General features: G+C 46.0%; 1 long non-coding RNA gene across 1 annotated transcript; it reads right to left on the bottom strand.

Moving 5' to 3' along the window:
* Positions 1-6,491: 6,491 nt before the first annotated feature.
* On the bottom strand, positions 6,492-8,150 carry LOC130116482 (uncharacterized). Its single transcript, XR_008810580.1, has 3 exons — positions 8,130-8,150; positions 6,907-6,956; positions 6,492-6,569 (listed from the first exon to the last, which is right to left on the bottom strand). It is a non-coding gene; the product is annotated as an uncharacterized LOC130116482 (long non-coding RNA).
* Between the last annotated feature and the right edge of the window lie 8,662 nt (positions 8,151-16,812).

The raw sequence follows: 16,812 nt of genomic DNA, 5'->3' as shown, positions 1-16,812 counted from the left end.
TTGGCAAAATACGTCCCAGAGCTGTCCACTGTAGGTCAGCCGCTTTATGGACTGCTTAAAGCAACGACAGAGTGGCTGTGGGGACCTGCACAGAACACAGCATTCCAAGACCTTAAAGCAGCACTCGCCACCGCCCGGTACTCACCTTTTATGACGTCACTAAGGCTACGGTGGTGTCAGCAGATGCCAGCAGCTACGGGCTGGGAGGCGTTCTGCTCCAGCAGCACGGGGAACACTGGAAGCCCGTGGCCTACTGCTCCCGACGGCTGAGTGACGCAGAGACAAGGTACGCACAGATCGAGAAAGAGTGCTTAGCCAGCGTCTGGGCATGTGAAAGGTTCGAGAAGTACTTGTTTGGGCTTGACAATTTCAGACTTGTCACCGATCATAAACCACTAGTGCCTCTCATGAACAGCAAAGACTTGGATAATGTGCCCATTAGGTGCCAGAGACTGTTAATGAGGCTGATGCGTTTCAATGCAGTGGCTGAATACGCACCAGGCAAAACTTTAGCTGTGGCTGATGCACTCTCCAGAGGCCCAGAGCAGCGCTACGGAGATGGTGCTTCTCATGATGATGTTGCAGCGCACATTGATGCCATCATGTGCCAGGTGCCTGCCACACCTCAAAGGATGCAGGAGATAAAACAGAGCAAGGATGGGGATCTGCAGCTCCAGACAGTGTTGGGCTTCATCAGACACGGCTGGCCTGAGTATGTCGATAAAGTGCCGGAGACAGTCAGAGACTTTTATCAGGTGAGAGGGGAGTTATCTGAGGTAGATGGTTTAGTCATCAGAGGCAGTCGTATCGTCATTCCCACAGAGATGAGGGAGGTGATCTTAGACAGAATACACGACGGGCACCAGGGGATAGTTAAGTGCAGAGAGAGAGCTAGCCAGTCAGTGTGGTGGCCCAAAATGACAGAGCACATTACAACAAAGATACAGCAATGTCAATTCTGCAGAGAACACAAGAACACACAGAGAAAAGAGCCTTTAATGTCAAGTGAGCTCCCATCCAGACCATGGCAGAAAGTTGGCATAGACCTGTGTGAGTACAAAAAGCAAAACTACTTGATAGTGTCTGACTATTATTCCAGGTTTTTGGAGATCCTAAATCTACCAACAACTACTAGCAGTCAGGTTGTAGCTAGGCTGAAGGCTACATTTGCACGGTTTGGTATCCCTGAAATTGTATTTAGTGATAATGGGCCACAGCTAGTTTCAGAAGAGATGAGGAGGTTCAGTGAGGATTATGATTTCATCCATGTGACTTCAAGCCCACACTACCCCCAGAGTAATGGACAGGCAGAGAGGGCTGTTCAGATAGCCAAAAGCATATTAAGGCAGGAAGACCCTCTCCTCGCCCTGTTGACATACAGAGCTACACCCTCTTCTTCCACTGGAGCCAGTCCAGCGGAATTGCTCATGGGTAGGAGACTCAGAACCACCTTACCCACATTGCAGCATAACCTGAAACCGGCCTGGCCTAAAGAGGAACTGATCAAAACCGCTGACGCCGCAGCCAAATCGAGGCAGGCTTTCTACTACAACCGCAGGAACGGCGTGCGGACACTGCGCCCACTGAACTCGGGTGACGCAGTACTCACCAAACTTGATGGACAGAAAACATGGACAATGCCAGCAGTTGTTCACAGTCAGAGCTCCACTCCCAGATCCTACATAGTGGAGACAGCTCAAGGTGAACATTACAGAAGGAACAGGCGCCACCTGTTGGCCACACCTAAAACACTCACCTTTGTCAGCAGGGATCCTGACCATGTCACTCCAGGGGAGAGTGGAAACACGGATGAGTCCCGAGCAGCAGAAATGCCAACTTCCACACCATATGTTACTCGCTCTGGCAGGGTGAGCAAGCCTGCAATCCGGCTGGATTTGTGAGGCGTATGGACTTGTGTACTGTGGGGGATTTTTTATTTTTTTGTGAAAAGGGGGGTGATATACAGGTTAGAAAATCATCTTAGAGGGGGAGATGTAATGAATGAAAGGTCACGTGTTTAACTTGACCTACTCACGGGTGTACGTGCAGTGCGTGTGACGTATACAGGAAGTTAGAAGCGCATGTTATGAAGGTTGTATGTTGGATGAACGCTAGTAAAAGCTACACAGTTAAGAACCTACGAAGTCGGCTCGTTCTTGAATTATTCTTATGTCAGTAAGACAAGGCGTCTACGGACATTACAAAAAACATTTGCTTTTGTGTGTTCGAAATTTTGAGCATCATGTGGTGGACACGTATTGGGGATAGAATTCACCCCAGGAACTAAGGGTTAAGTCAGGGTTGCCCTGGCAGGTTAACGCAGGGTTAAGTTATGGTTGTTCAGCCAGTTTTCTGATTATTCTTGCCGCCTCCGCTCAGTCGAGCTGTGGTTTTGTTGTCTCTCTGATTTACCGTTGATTAAAGAAAGTTGCCTACACGGCTAAAGTGTGAACCTACGGTCTTCTCCGTTCCTTCGGCTCTACACTGGTGACCCCGACGTCGGTTTTCGGATAAGTTTTCTGAAACCACACACATTATGGCTACGAACGCCGTTGCGATTAACCTGCCGGAGTTTTGGGAGTCTTCCGCGGCTACATGGTTCGCGCAGGCTGAGGCACAGTTCGCGCTCAGAGACATAACAGCAGACGAGACCAGGTACTACTACGTAGTGGCAGCGCTGGGGGGCGCTACGGCTTCCATGATAAGCGGTTTCATAACCAACCCACCGGCCGATGGTAAATACGCCGCACTTAAAAATCTCCTCCTTGAAACTTTTGAACTGTCAACAACGGAGAGAGCACGTCGCCTCTTCGCAATTCAGGGCTTGGGAGATGGCAAACCATCGGAGCTAATGAGCAGGATGTTAAATCTACTGGGTCAAGAAAAGCCATGTTTCCTGTTTATGGAGCTGTTTCTGCGCAACATGCCGCCCCACGTCCAGACTGCGCTCGCTAACTCCACCATCACTGATCCCCGTAAGCTGGCAAAGGAGGCTGACCGATTCTTCGTCGCTACACAACGTTCCTCCCATGCCGGGGTGCTGCCTCCTACCTTCACTGGCCCCCCCCGCCGACATCGCGGGCGTGGCCCGACGGTGGCGCCACAGCGTCAGACCGCTACAAGCCCTCTGGACTCTGTATGTACCACGCTCGATTTGGTGCGAAAGCTAAACGGTGCCGTTCCCCCTGCAACTACAGGCCGACGGGAAACGAGAGGGCCAACACTCAGTCGTGGCCATGAGTGTTGGCGATATGAGGCAGGCTACTCTTCATCCTCGACACCATCTCCGGTCGGCGATTTCTCTGTGACACGGGCGCACAGAGAAGCGTGCTCCCTGCTACTGACGTCGACATCATGGGCGGGGAGCCAACTGGGGGCCGACGGCTGACGGCAGCCCTATCCACACCTACGGCGTGCGGTCTGTAGAACTGTGTTTTGGTGGACAACGTTTCACGTGGGAGTTCGTCATGGCCAATGTAACGCTTCCCCTCCTCGGAGCTGATTTTTTGTGCGCTTACGGTTTGCTAGTGGACATTCAGAACAGCCGTCTGGTCGATGCCTTAACCTTCTCCTCCTTCGCATGTACGTGGAGGGAAGCGGCCTATGCAGGTCTAGCCAACTCTCTCTCAGAGGCAGACAAGTTCAACCGCCTCCTCGCTGAGTTCCCTGACCTCACCCAGCCTACCTTCTCTGCACCCACCGCTAAGCATGGGGTGGAGCATCACATTGCTACGAAGGGGCCCCCGGTCTACGCCAGAGCCAGGCGTCTCGACCCCGCCAAACTCGCCATTGCCAAGTCTGAGTTCGAGCACCTGGAACGCATGGGGATCATCCGCCGCTCTGACAGCCCGTGGGCGTCCCCACTCCACATCGTCGCTAAGCCTGATGGAGGTTGGTGCCCATGCGGGGACTACCGCCGACTAAATGACGCCACCACGCCCGACCGCTATCCTGTCCCGCATATCCAGGACTTTTCTGCAAACCTGTCTGGCAAACGCGTCTTCTCAAAAGTCGACCTGGTCCGTGGTTATCATCAAGTTCCCGTGCACCCCTCGGACATCCCCAAGACAGCGGTGACTACCCCATTCGGCCTGTTTGAATTCCTACGAATGCCATTTGGACTCAAAAACGCGGCCCAGTCCTTTCAGCGGCTGATGGATTCAGTGCTCCGTGGCCTTCCTTTCATCTTCGTCTATTTGGACGACATACTCATCGCCAGCGCCTCCGAGGAAGAACACCTGTCCCATCTTCACACCCTCTTCACACGCCTCAGCCAGCATGGGCTGATCGTCAACCCGGTGAAGTGCCGGTTCGGGCTGACGGCCATTGATTTCCTCGGGCACCGCATCACTGGGGACGGGGCGGTCCCTCTGCCCTCAAAGGTGGAAGCGGTGGCGGCCTTTCCGCGCCCCCAAACAGCTCGTGCGCTCAGGGAGTTCATCGGGATGGTGACATTCTACCACCGCTTCATTCCCCGAGCCGCCTTTATCATCCGGCCACTGTACGAGGCGCTGAAAGGCAAGTCCCCCAACCAGGCGGTCGACTGGACAGCAGAGCGGGACCGTGCGTTCACCGAGACTAAAGCTGCGCTCTCCCAGGCTACCCTGCTAGCGCATCCTTCACCTACAGCGCCTATTTCCATAACCACGGATGCATCGGACTATGCTGTTGGTGCGGTTCACGAGAAGTGGATGGGGGGGCTTGGCAGCCTTTGGCCTTTTTCAGTCGCCAGCTTACACCCCGAGAGCGCAAGTATAGTACTTTTGACAGGGAACTCCTTGGTCTCTGGCTCGCCGTCCGGCATTTCCGGTTCCTGCTAGAGGGCCGCGAGTTTACTGCATACGTGGACCACAAGCCCCTCACGTTTGCCATGTCCAAGACGGCCGAGCCATGGTCTGCTCGCCAGCAGCGACAACTCTCCTACATTTCGGAATTCACTACCGACATCCAGCACGTCGCTGGTAAGTCTAACCAGGTAGCTGACTGCCTCTCTAGGGCAGTGATTGGAGTGGTCCACCTAGGCCTGGACTATGCACAGATGGCCGCTGACCAGGCCACGGACCCGAGCATCCTCCGTCTCCGGACCTCCGACACGGGGCTCCGCCTGCAGGACGTTCCTTTCAGCGACACAGGTGTCACCCTCCTGTGTGACGTCTCCACAGGACAGCCCAGGCCCATCGTGCCGGACAGCTGGAGATGCCCCGTGTTTGAAGCTGTGCACGGCCTCTCTCATCCAGGCGGTAAGCCATCCGTGCGCCTGACCTCTGCTAACTTTGTGTGGGAGGGACTTAAGAGAGACGTGAAAGCGTGGGCTGACTCGTGTGTTGCCTGTCAGCGGGCTAAGATACACCGCCACATTAAGGCGCCCCTGGAATGCTTCGCAGTGCCGGAAAGACGATTTGACCATGTCCACGTCGACCTGGTTGGTCCCCTACCCCCCTCCCATGGGTTCACCTACTTCTTCACTGTGGTGGACAGGACTACGCGCTGGCCTGAAGCTGTTCCCCTGGCATCCATGACGTCTGCTGATGTGGCCCGGGCTTTTATTGGGTCGTGGGTCTCACGTTTCGGTACGCCTTCCGACCTTTCATCTGACCGCGGGCCACAGTTTACCTCAGAGCTATGGAATGCTGTGGGTGAGGCTCTGGGCGTCCAGCTTCACCGCACTACCGCCTACCACCCTCAGGCGAACGGCCTATGTGAGCGCTTCCACCGGTCCATGAAGGCTGCGCTTCGGGCTACTCTCAAGGACTGCAACTGGGTCGACAAGCTCCCATGGGTCATGCTGGGCCTGCGGACCGCCCCGAAGGAAGACCTACAAGCCTCCTCTGCGGAGCTGGTGTACGGCACGCCACTGTGAGTCCCAGGCGATTTCATGCTCAACGCAACGCGTCCCTGGTCAGCTGTGGACCAACGAGCCTCCTTGCTGGACGGGGTCAGAGCTTTCACACCCGTCCCTACCGTCCAACACGGCGCTCCGGTGTCCCAGGTGCCCCCAGGTCTGCAGTCAGCGGACTACGTGTTCATCCGTCACGACGCACACCGCCCCCTCTGCAACCCCCTTATGACGGCCCCTTCCACGTCCTGGAATGGGGAACTAAGCACCTGGTGGTGGATTTTGGGGGCACGGTCGAGCATGTTTCAGTGAACCGAGTTAAACCCGCACACCTGGACTTGACGCAGCCGTTGGAGTTAGCCCAACCTCCTCGTCGCGGTCGTCCCCCGGCTCCACCTCCTCCCCCCGTGGAGGCCCGCGCTGCCTCTTCTGCTCCTCAGGCCGACCTCCACAGGCCCGCGTCAATGCCTCCCAGAGATTAAAGAAAGTTGCCTACACGGCTAAAGTGTGAACCTACGGTCTTCTCCGTTCCTTCGGCTCTACAATCACACGTTTAATTTCCTGCATTCTGGTGAATTTGCATGCAATAATTTGCTCTTTTTCTACATCAATTTATTTTGGAAATGTCTTATTTATGTAAAAGAAAAACAACTTTCTAGGTAATTCTCTCATCTTTTTTGCACCAAAAAAGCACCGGATATCTTCTGTTACTTTCCTCTTGCTCATTTTGACTCTGTGAATGAAAGTAGATGCATTTGAACTAATACAATACCCTTGGCACAAATTGGTTTGTAGATGTACCTATTATGTTATCTCATGTGCCCGAAATTATCAGTTCAAGTTCATTTAAGCTAACATAAACGTCTAGGGGCTACTGTTAGCAAGCGCTAGCTAGCTAGCTAGCTAGTTCGTGAGGGGGTCTGAACTGATAACCCCAAACACAAGTTATAAACTAGATAAGGCTATAATTCATCCGGAAATACGTAAGAAAATCTAACTCAGAAACCCCAAAGGTAAGAGAGGGTGGTGTACTGGGCTAGACAAGCAAGCTGGCTAGCTACGTTACTTACACTTGCTTACACGATCATTCATGCTCCGGTCTCCTGGTTGTCAGGAGCAACTGCAAGACAGCAACGAGGTCGGCAATCCCAGTGGCAAGGTTAAAACGGTATGGTCCAAGCATAGGGGTGTATGAAATAGTTAGAAAACAAGTATGAATGACATTTTAAGTAGTTCGACTGTCTGTGTTGTTATTTTACCTTTTTTGGCGAGGGAGTTAACATTATCATTCATGATATATTTTTGGGGGGGGACATGTCCCCCCTGACCCCCCCATAAATTACGCCTGTAGCCATTAGCATTACGGCTTGCTCCCCAGTCACGACTTGCCCAGCCATCTCACCAATAAAACAATCAATCATGAGACTTAATGTTCTTGGAAACAAGTTTTATTTCATTCTGATTGGATAATTATCGAGACCAAGAGAATTGGTCAAGTTTTGTGTCATTTCTGTGGATCTCAACATAAGAAATAAATGCATACTTTTTTTTCTCCCATTGCGGAGGGCCCTTTTGTGCTCAGGGGCCCCTGGGCATGTGCCCAGTTGCCCATGTGGTAGATCTGGCAGCGGATGAGGAGATATACTTTAGTAAATTAATGCAAACGGCTATTTGGAAAAACAGAAAAACAAACCTGTTTGAAATCATAGGGTTGTGCTCAAGCCAACTTTGCCGTCTCCCTTATTACTGTGGAGTTGTCATGATATTTGCAGACAGCTCTATGGTGGAATAATGAACTATCGAGAAGCAAAAGCAGGGCTCATAACTGTGAGATCTCCTGTAAGAATTGTAGGAATGCTAATTTGTGACCAGTAAAGCACCTGGAAGCACTCACTGTCTTGTGATCTAGCCGCTAAAGCAAAATCAGCACCTATTTTATTTTTTTACTCTAGACAGTGGGATGGCAACAGGCCTACACCCTATTTTCTTTAGGAGACAGTGCAATGCATAGCAGATTTATTTCTTTTTAAATTGATTCAGTATTGAGTAAGCTGGAGTCAGCCGACTGCTGAGCACCAAGCTGCAATGCAATCCTTAGGGGTGATAATGTTCACCAAATAAAGTCCATTAAGAGTCTTTTTTTTTCTTGGCATGAACCGGCTCAGAATATATTGAGAAGTGTCTGAATACATCTTCCATCATGAAAGACAATCCTGGTGCCTTTAGTCAGCCTGGGGATAGACATTTGCAGCATTTTGGTTTTTACACTTCTCTCCAACTCTCTCACACTTACCACTGTTGTCATCCTGCAACAACTCCTTGTGAGTTTACAGAGCAAGACTCCGGCTCCGGGTTAGAGATGTATTGACATCTATATAATGTCATGGTAGATATCGTGGCCGAAGCGTTTGGACTCCTCTCGAAACATAGCGAACATGTCAGTGTGTCAGTGCCAAAAAAGAGCTCTTTTAGTGGACTTTTTTTGGCAAGCGTGATTGCTCCAGAGGGATTATATCGCAGCTTGGTGCCCGGCAGTCGGATGATGCAAGCATGCTCAGCATTGAATCATTAAATGATTGTGTAACCCATTGATCCGGTAAAAAAATATGGCTTAGGTTAAGTTATACAGGAGTTTTCATTTAAGATTTCTCTGCAATCTTGAATGTTATGTGATGGTTGTTGAGACACATTTTGTCATGTTATTTATCCTCACACTGCATTTCTCAGATTCAAGACAGTTTTAAGCCTTTTTTAAAGGCCTAGCCTTCTTCAGAGGCTATTGACGATATGCTGTAGAAATCATGATCCTCATGACCTTTCCCTATCTAATCTCTTAGGAAACCTTGACGTGCCACAGTTTGACAAGCAGAGCTTCACGTTTTATGTTTGTGTGTATGTATTTTCCCCTAAATTAAATCAGATAGTATTACAGAGTCTTTATTCTAAGTACTATGAAATATGTCTAACCTTTGAGAAGAACATGAACATGCTTTGAGAAACATGCATCTGACTTGAGCTTTTTTTTTGCTGTGTAATAACAGGCATTCACCAGTAGAGTTCAGCATTTGCTTCATAATGGATCTAGGAACTGGCTAACCAATGCCGTTTATTTTTCTTTCATAGGATAGTCTAAAACGGACGAGTGGTTGAAAAATCAACCAAACCTCATCTGGTGATGACATTATCTACTTCTGCACTATGAATGCTGATCTTTTACCAAATAGCTGGTGAATCAGTTTCAGGGTCAATAGAGATCCAGATGTGGAATAAAGACCACCTTTGTACCTCAGGCTTTCCAGAGCTCCCGTGTATGAAGGCTGGGTTTTGGAGTATTACCCAAAGGGATTAAACAGAATTCTTCTTTTTTTCAGCCACCAAGCTGTGCAGAAATGTTCAGTGAGTTCTTTGCATATATTATTGACACAGGGTCAGTGTTGTTTTTGCTCTCTGCCAGTGATTTATGTATGACATGATACAGTACCTACTAAGTTATGTGAGTCATGTAAATGATTTAACAAGTAGACATGAGGAAAAACTTAAAGTCGTTGGCTCAGAACTGTCTGTATTATTGTCAACTGTCTTGGGTGTTTGAATTTTATCATGTCATTTACTTTGAATCTTTGTTGAACTTGAGAAATCCGTGGTCTTGAGAAATTAAACAACTCATCCAACCACAGAAAAAGCATACACACCTAAATGTCTATCTAGTTTTCTCTTTTGCTTTCTCTTCCAATGTGCCACTTTGAAATGGCAGCCGTGGCTGCAAATACTGTAGGTCTACATACAATAAGGGTCTTGTGGAGCAGTATGAGGTATTTGAGTGTGCAAGAAAATTCAAATAAGGGTCCAAGTTAATTACAAGCCTTTGAATTATGCTCCTGCTACAGAACAACACAATTTCAGTTTGCAGCTTTAACCTTTTCTAAGTTCTCCCACTAAGGTCGATACAAAAGTTCAGAGTAAATTTGGTAAAATTAAAGTTTGATTTACTTGTTCATTTCATAGGATGTTCGTTTCAAGTGCCATTTTGAAGCAAAAACTGTGCATAGCACAAAATTATTGACCAACATGGAGCTTCTCATTTTGCGACATTAAGCTGCATTTACTGGACACTGGCAGGTCAAACTGATTCACATTTTTCATCACGATAAATGTTTGCAGAGATTTGCAGAGGAAAGTATAGTTTAACAAAAGACCAATATATATTTCTTCATAGTATTATGTTGCCAAATTGCTTCTAGCTTTTCCAAGATTAGGCCGTTATCACATACAAGGCTCCTTTTAATGGGCCTGCATCTTCTTTTTTTTCTCCAGTTGTTTTCAATGGTCTGCTTGCAGCAGATGTGATTGTTGTCAAACGTAGTGTTGCATAGTGACTTGAGTGGCATTGCGTGTCTTGTGTGCATGTCCTCTGTGTACGAGCAACACATGCAGATGCGTCTAGCATTTTATGATGAAAAAGGACCGTCGTATGAGATCGCGTACTTATATAACACAAAATCTTATGTACATGGATGGAGTCAACAAGGCATTAAAGCAGTTAGGACTGCTGGCCCATGCTGACTGGAATGTGTCCCACAATTGCATTGACTTGGCTACTCTGCTTCGAGCTCGCTCTATTGAATTCGTTGTCATTTCTGTAAAACCACTTGGAGATAATCAAAGGGCATTATCCAGTTGAAAGAACTCATTTGCAGATGGCAACTTCTGCTACAAAGAGAGGAATCTGATTGGCAACGACGCTCAGATATCCTTTGCCATTCAAACGCAGCTCCATCTTTATCAAAGGGCCCAGTGTATGCCATTTAAACCCATATCATTGCACTGCCATCAGCATCCTGCTTTACTGACAGGTTGCATGATGGATGCGTGAACTCATGTGGTTTCTCTCATAGCTCAGGCTCCCCATAAGCACATAACAACAGGGACCAGAATTCAGCAGACCAGGTAATGTTTTTCCAATCCTCCAATCTCCAATGTTATGTAGCTTCAGCCTGCTGCAACCAGAGTGTCTTGGTTTTTGCTGATCAGGTGCAGCTCTGTGGGGTCATCAGCTGCCATACCCATTTGTCTCAAGACACAATGGGTTTTACATTCATGCTTGGGTCTTTTGATACCAGTCTACTTTAAAGTACGCCTTATCGGGCGTCCGGGTGGCGTATTCCGTTGCCTACCAGCAGGGATCGCCAGTTCGAATCCGCGTGCTACCTCCGGCTTGGTGGGGCGTCCCTATACAGACAGAATTGGCTGTGTCTGCCGGTGGGAAGCCGGATGTGGGTATGTGTCCTGGTTGCTGCACTAGCGCCTCCTCTGGTCGGTTGGGGCGCCGGTTCAGGGGGGTGGAGGTGGGGGGGGATAGCGTGATCCTCCCGCGCGCTGCGTCCCCCTGGTGAAACTCCTCACTGTCAGGTGAAAGAAGCGGCTGGCGACTCCACATGTATCCGAGGAAGCATGTGGTAGTCTGCAGCCCTCTCCAGATCGGCAGAGGGGGTGGAGAGTGACCAGGACGGCTCGGAAGAGTGAGGTACTTGGCCGGATACAATTGGGGAGAAAAAGGCGGGAAATTAAAAAGAAAAGAAAAGGTACACCTTATCGGCTGTATTAAAAATCAAAGAGCACAAATCCTCCTGCAGTATGAGCCGATCCAGACGGGTGTCAGGTAGGGTGGAGGTGAATGAGCAGCGTTCAAACAGTTGAGGCTGTTGAACAATCGGAATCATTCATTCACGAAGACGGAGGAAGTCACGAAGATCCAGAGGTTCTGCTGGAAAAGTTTGCTGAATTGTGATTGGCTGCAAAAAACACATCATTATGGACAGGCATGCTTTCAACACCGATAGACAAACGCCTGGTGAGTCGGCTCAAGCGTGTCATCTTTTCCAGGCGTGTGAGTTTGTCAGGTTCCTGTCATGTGCTGTACCCCACTCATGCTGTTGTGTTCAGGGATCTGTGCCACTCAAGTTACGCAACATAGCCGCTGTTTGTGTTGCTGTAATGTGTTTTGTGTTACGTCTAGAAGAGCGGGAACGTAGAGTTATGGTGTGGTCACTTTAAATTACAGGCGAGTACATATGACGTACACAAGTGGCGACGGGTGATTAAAGCAGTTCGAGTGTGTAAAACTTAACCGGTCTACTGTGGAGTTTATAGGCACGTTACGGGAACCAAGGAAATTAGTCTTGTATAAAACTATTTAGCATCATTAAACAGTGTAGGGAAATGTTGTTGCCTCATGATGAGTATGACACTGTATTGTTTTCATATAGGATAATATGTACATTGAGTGCTGAGTGTGTGTGTGTGTGTGCGTGTGTGTCTGTGTGTGTATATATATATATATATATATATATATATATATATTATTTTTTTTTTATTTTCTTCCAATTGAATTTGGCCAGTTACCCCACTCTTCGGAGCCGTCCCGGTTGCTGCTCCACCCTCTCTGCTGATCCGGGCAGGACTGCAGACTACCACATGCCTCTCCGATACATGTGGAGTCGCCAGCCGCTGCTTTTCACCTGACAGTGAGGAGTTTCACCAGGGGAACGTAGCGCGTGGGAGGATCACGATATTCTCCGCCCCCGCCCAACTGGCGCCCTGACTGATCAGAGGAGGCGCTAAGTGCAGCGACCAGGACACATACCCACATCCAGCTTCCTACCCGCACACGGCCAATTGGGTCTGTAGGGACGCCCGACCAAGCCGGAGGTAACACGGGGATTCGAACCGGCGATGCCCGTGTTGGTAGGCAACGGAATAGACCGCCACGCCACCCGGAGCTTAATGCAGTTTTTAATACTTGCCCCTTTAGACTGTATTAAAGCCCAGTGAGAAGCTCCAACAAAGTGTTAAGTTTCTCAGTAATTAAGTGATCAGCGAAGTTGTTTTTTTGTACCATTCTGAAATGGATCCGACAACATTTTAATGAAGTCTGGGTTCAAAGAAAGTGACCCTATCCTTTAATGTTGTTCTCATTTTACCTGACAAAAATTTCAGATGCACAATTTGAATATATTAATAAACCATAAAACTAAGCTGAACTCTACTGAGTCACCATCAAAAGTTTTATTAAAAAACAACAGTACTTACAGTACATACTGTACAAATATACATTTTTTTCACTTAAGAGGTGAATTGAATACATGGCCTTTTGGTTTAGCGCAAATCAAAATGAAAGTAAGACAGTGAAATGATGTACGCTGAGAGGAAACAGAAACGTGGTGCTTTCTGGCACTGCGTTGTTACCAGTGTGAGCTCGAAGGACTTCACATAAGCACAAATAAAGATTACAAGAGTATAAAGTATTTGTATCGGATGCATTACGACAAAGAGCTCAAGAATCAAAATGGAGAACCGTTACATAAAAATTTTAACGAATTTACAGTTTGAATTGTATAGCCATTAAATTGTATGTATATATTTATATATATAAGGTTATAATTTCTATATTCTATAAGCATTGAGGCAAAAGAAAAAAAAATCTACTTAGGTATCTGTGACATGCATATAATCATCATCATTCCTTGGGTATTATGGGGGATTTTTTGTATCCTTAAATTTCTTATTAACATCAAATTCTGGAGCCCCCCTTTTCAAATACAAGTGTTGGTCTTCAGGCTGAATGAGACACTTATAAAAATGGAGTTTTTTTTACAAGGTCTAGCAGCATCCATTTGAAGGTGCCCTATTTGCCAAACAATCCCCGTGTGTCGCGAGGTTTAACCTCTACCCTGTGTAATAGCTGTCAACTCCCGTTGATCTAATGTGTAACACCGGAGACAACCCAGTAAAATGTGTAAATAATACTCATTATGAACAGACATTAACTTGCAGTAATGAGAGGAGCTGGTCTTCTTAGAGAAAACAATCAGTCGTGTGCTCCCTGCCATGTGCAACCACATCGAATTACTGTAAGTGCTGCCTTCAATCTAACTAGCCTTGTCCCGTTGACTTTAAGGGGTATTTTAAGGAATTCAAAGGAGGTTCGGGTAGTCCCTCGGGTGTCGTCATCTGATCCCACCACTCCTCTGTCTTCAAGTCTAAAGGAGCATTTAAAACCAGTTATAGGCAAGCAAGAGAGACTCAAGAGATCCAGGGAGATGAATTGGCCACTTTCTCCAGTCAGTCCGGTAAATGATCCATGACACAAGTGCCAATCCTAGCATTGGATTCCAAATAATCCCAAATTCTCATTTTCCAACAAGTTTTAGCTGCGCTACGAGTTGCATCTGGTGGGGTTGTGTTGAAACATCCTAATCTCATTTAGAATCATTATTTCAGATGGCAGAGACAAAAGTCATTATCACTATTCAGTTGTCAAAAAAATATACATTAAAAGAGTATCCTACCCTGGTTCCAGGTAAAATGATTTCAGTCTCTCTTGTTGGTCTGTGTTGACCGAAGTGTATTAAACTCAGCAAGGTTGTGTGGAAGCATTTCTCTTCTCTTAGATTTAACAGGTTTGACGTTATATGGCTGGCCTAGTATTGATTTCCTTTTGAAAAGAAAATTATATTTGGAGATAAAATAATTTGACTATTGACTGCTTTTGATAATACACTTCATAATGAGAAGCTGTAAATAGATGTTAGTAAAGGAGTAATATAACATTTATAAGCTCTTACAACACACTTGCTAACATTAGCAAATGGCTTAAAAATATTGATCATTATCTTATTCAGTATGGCTTGGGTTGTTGCTTTCTTCGTTTCTTTTAAATCTAATCTTAAACTCTTTCTAATAGCATTGACCAGACTAGATTGATTACAGCAAAATATTTGCCCTGACCTTAATCATTTAGGACTTTCAAAGAAAGTTGAATCAGTTCATCTGTATACAATGTTTATTGACAGACATGTTTCATCACTGATTTAAGTGATGAAACGTTTCTGTCAATAAACATTGTATCCAGGTGAACTGATTCAACTTTCTTTGATTTTCTTACCTGGGTTTTTGAGCATGCATAAAGACATTTAGGACTTTGTGCCTTAACTTAACCAACCATCAGGTTAAACTATAATTTCATTTTGTTTTTGTTTTTTAATTTTACGTGTTTTTGCTGCAATATAAATAATTTATTAACTATCATTTAAAAGTTATGACAGTTATAAATATATTCAATCGGTCTGCAAGTGTTAAGTGTATTGTAAGAGCATATAAGGGCCCTATCACTCATTTATTTACAGCTGCCCATGATATTATGTGACCCTTTTGATTGACAGATGATAGAAATAACTTTGTTAAATGTTGCTAATGAATTGTACTTTGTGGGAGCAAGAAAAGCAAGGATGTCCTCTGCATTGTGAGCATTTCTAAGGGATTGTAAATCATCTTAGGCTCGAACAAAACAGCATGACCTCTGTTCATGGACCAAGGTTTATAGTAACCCTCAACCCTTCACCTCTGTCTGTGACCAGAACCGGACATAGCACACGCATGTGGGGGAGTATTGGTATCATGGTAAGATTCACCACGTTCATCAAAAGAGATAAAAAAGTAGCTTAGGTATTGAATGGAAATAAGATGACTGGAGAAAGGGGAAATGGTGTGTGTGTGTGTGTGTGTGTGTGTGTGTGTGTGTGTGTGTGTGTGTGTGTGTGTGTTGGGGGGAGGGGGGGTCAGATTTGTCCTCTGCAGAATGGGAGGTGATGGACAGGGTAGGGGTTTACACCGTGTATGCTATATGCTGCTAGTATAAATATAGCTCACCTGTCCAAGCTGCTGCGTGTTATCTCTGTTTTGTAAAAACATGAATGCATGTTTAGTTAAACCTGTCTTTGATTGAGCAAGTTTGAATATCAAACATGCATTTGATGCATGATTTGATTTCCAAAGTATTAACAGTGCACCGAAAGATAGAAGTCTTTCAGTAAATATATTATTGCATGAGTTACTACGAAACGTTTGTAGACCCGGAAGAAACTCTTTTAGTTGGGGAGGAGGTTAACTTATTTCAGTAAATCTATGGACTTAAAAAAATACATATCACATCTCATTTAACTTCACATTCTTACAGTTCAGTCTCAGTTTAATAAAAAAAAATGGATAAATGGTAAATAAAATAAAAATTGTAAACCATCAAAAAGTGGCACTTCCTTATTGGAGCTTCAGCTGAGCCCCTTAACAATCTTCAAAAACCTTGGCATTTAATGTTGCTGTATGATATTATACAATAAAACATGTTTATTTTTCATGGTTGAAATATTGTGCCCTGCATGTTATACCTATTTAAGTCTAACCAATCACACTCTTTATTTGGGAATGTTATACTGGAAAACTGGAGGTGTACACATTTAGACGTACATACTGTGATTTAAGAAATCAGAACTATTGCCACCATTGTAGTGAAGAGTGACACATTGTAAAGTGGGTTTCCGTTACACAATCAAAGCCATACATCCCTGTTGGACATTATGGACACTCAGATTAACCCATTTTCATTAAGTTTTGTGTGCACGCAATGTATTCTAATGAATTAATGTGACAGGCATACAGTCATGTATGAAAATAATGTTTCTAATAGGTTTTCATTTGTTGCAAACGTAACAGTTGTGAGTGCAATGTGTGTTGTTTAATGCTTCTTATTGTTTTCCCTTTTCCCATATGACTTGGTTTGACCCCTTCAGTTAAAGCAAGTGTGAGCAGTCTTGTCTTCTACAGAGTGAAGGAGAGGGGCTATGCAATGTCCTCTCTTACCTTTCTTCTTTTTCAAGTCCAGCGTTTCCATATTCCCTGTGAAGAGGTTGGCAGAGCCCTCTTTCCCTTACCCTAGGTTCCTCATCAATCAAACATGAAAGGGAAACAATCATGATTTTCAACATTATCTCTATATATACAGACAGGTTACAAATTAAAGAAAAAACCAACATGAAGTGTCTTAGTGAGATTTTGGGCCACTACGAGCTTCCAGAACAGCTTCAGTGCTCCTTGTCATAGATTCTACAAGTCTATGAGCTCTACTGGTCAAATGAACAACA

Source organism: Lampris incognitus, chromosome 8 (assembly GCF_029633865.1).
Source record: "Lampris incognitus isolate fLamInc1 chromosome 8, fLamInc1.hap2, whole genome shotgun sequence".
Taxonomy (NCBI): domain Eukaryota; kingdom Metazoa; phylum Chordata; class Actinopteri; order Lampriformes; family Lampridae; genus Lampris; species Lampris incognitus.
This window is presented reverse-complemented; position numbering and strand designations above follow the sequence as displayed.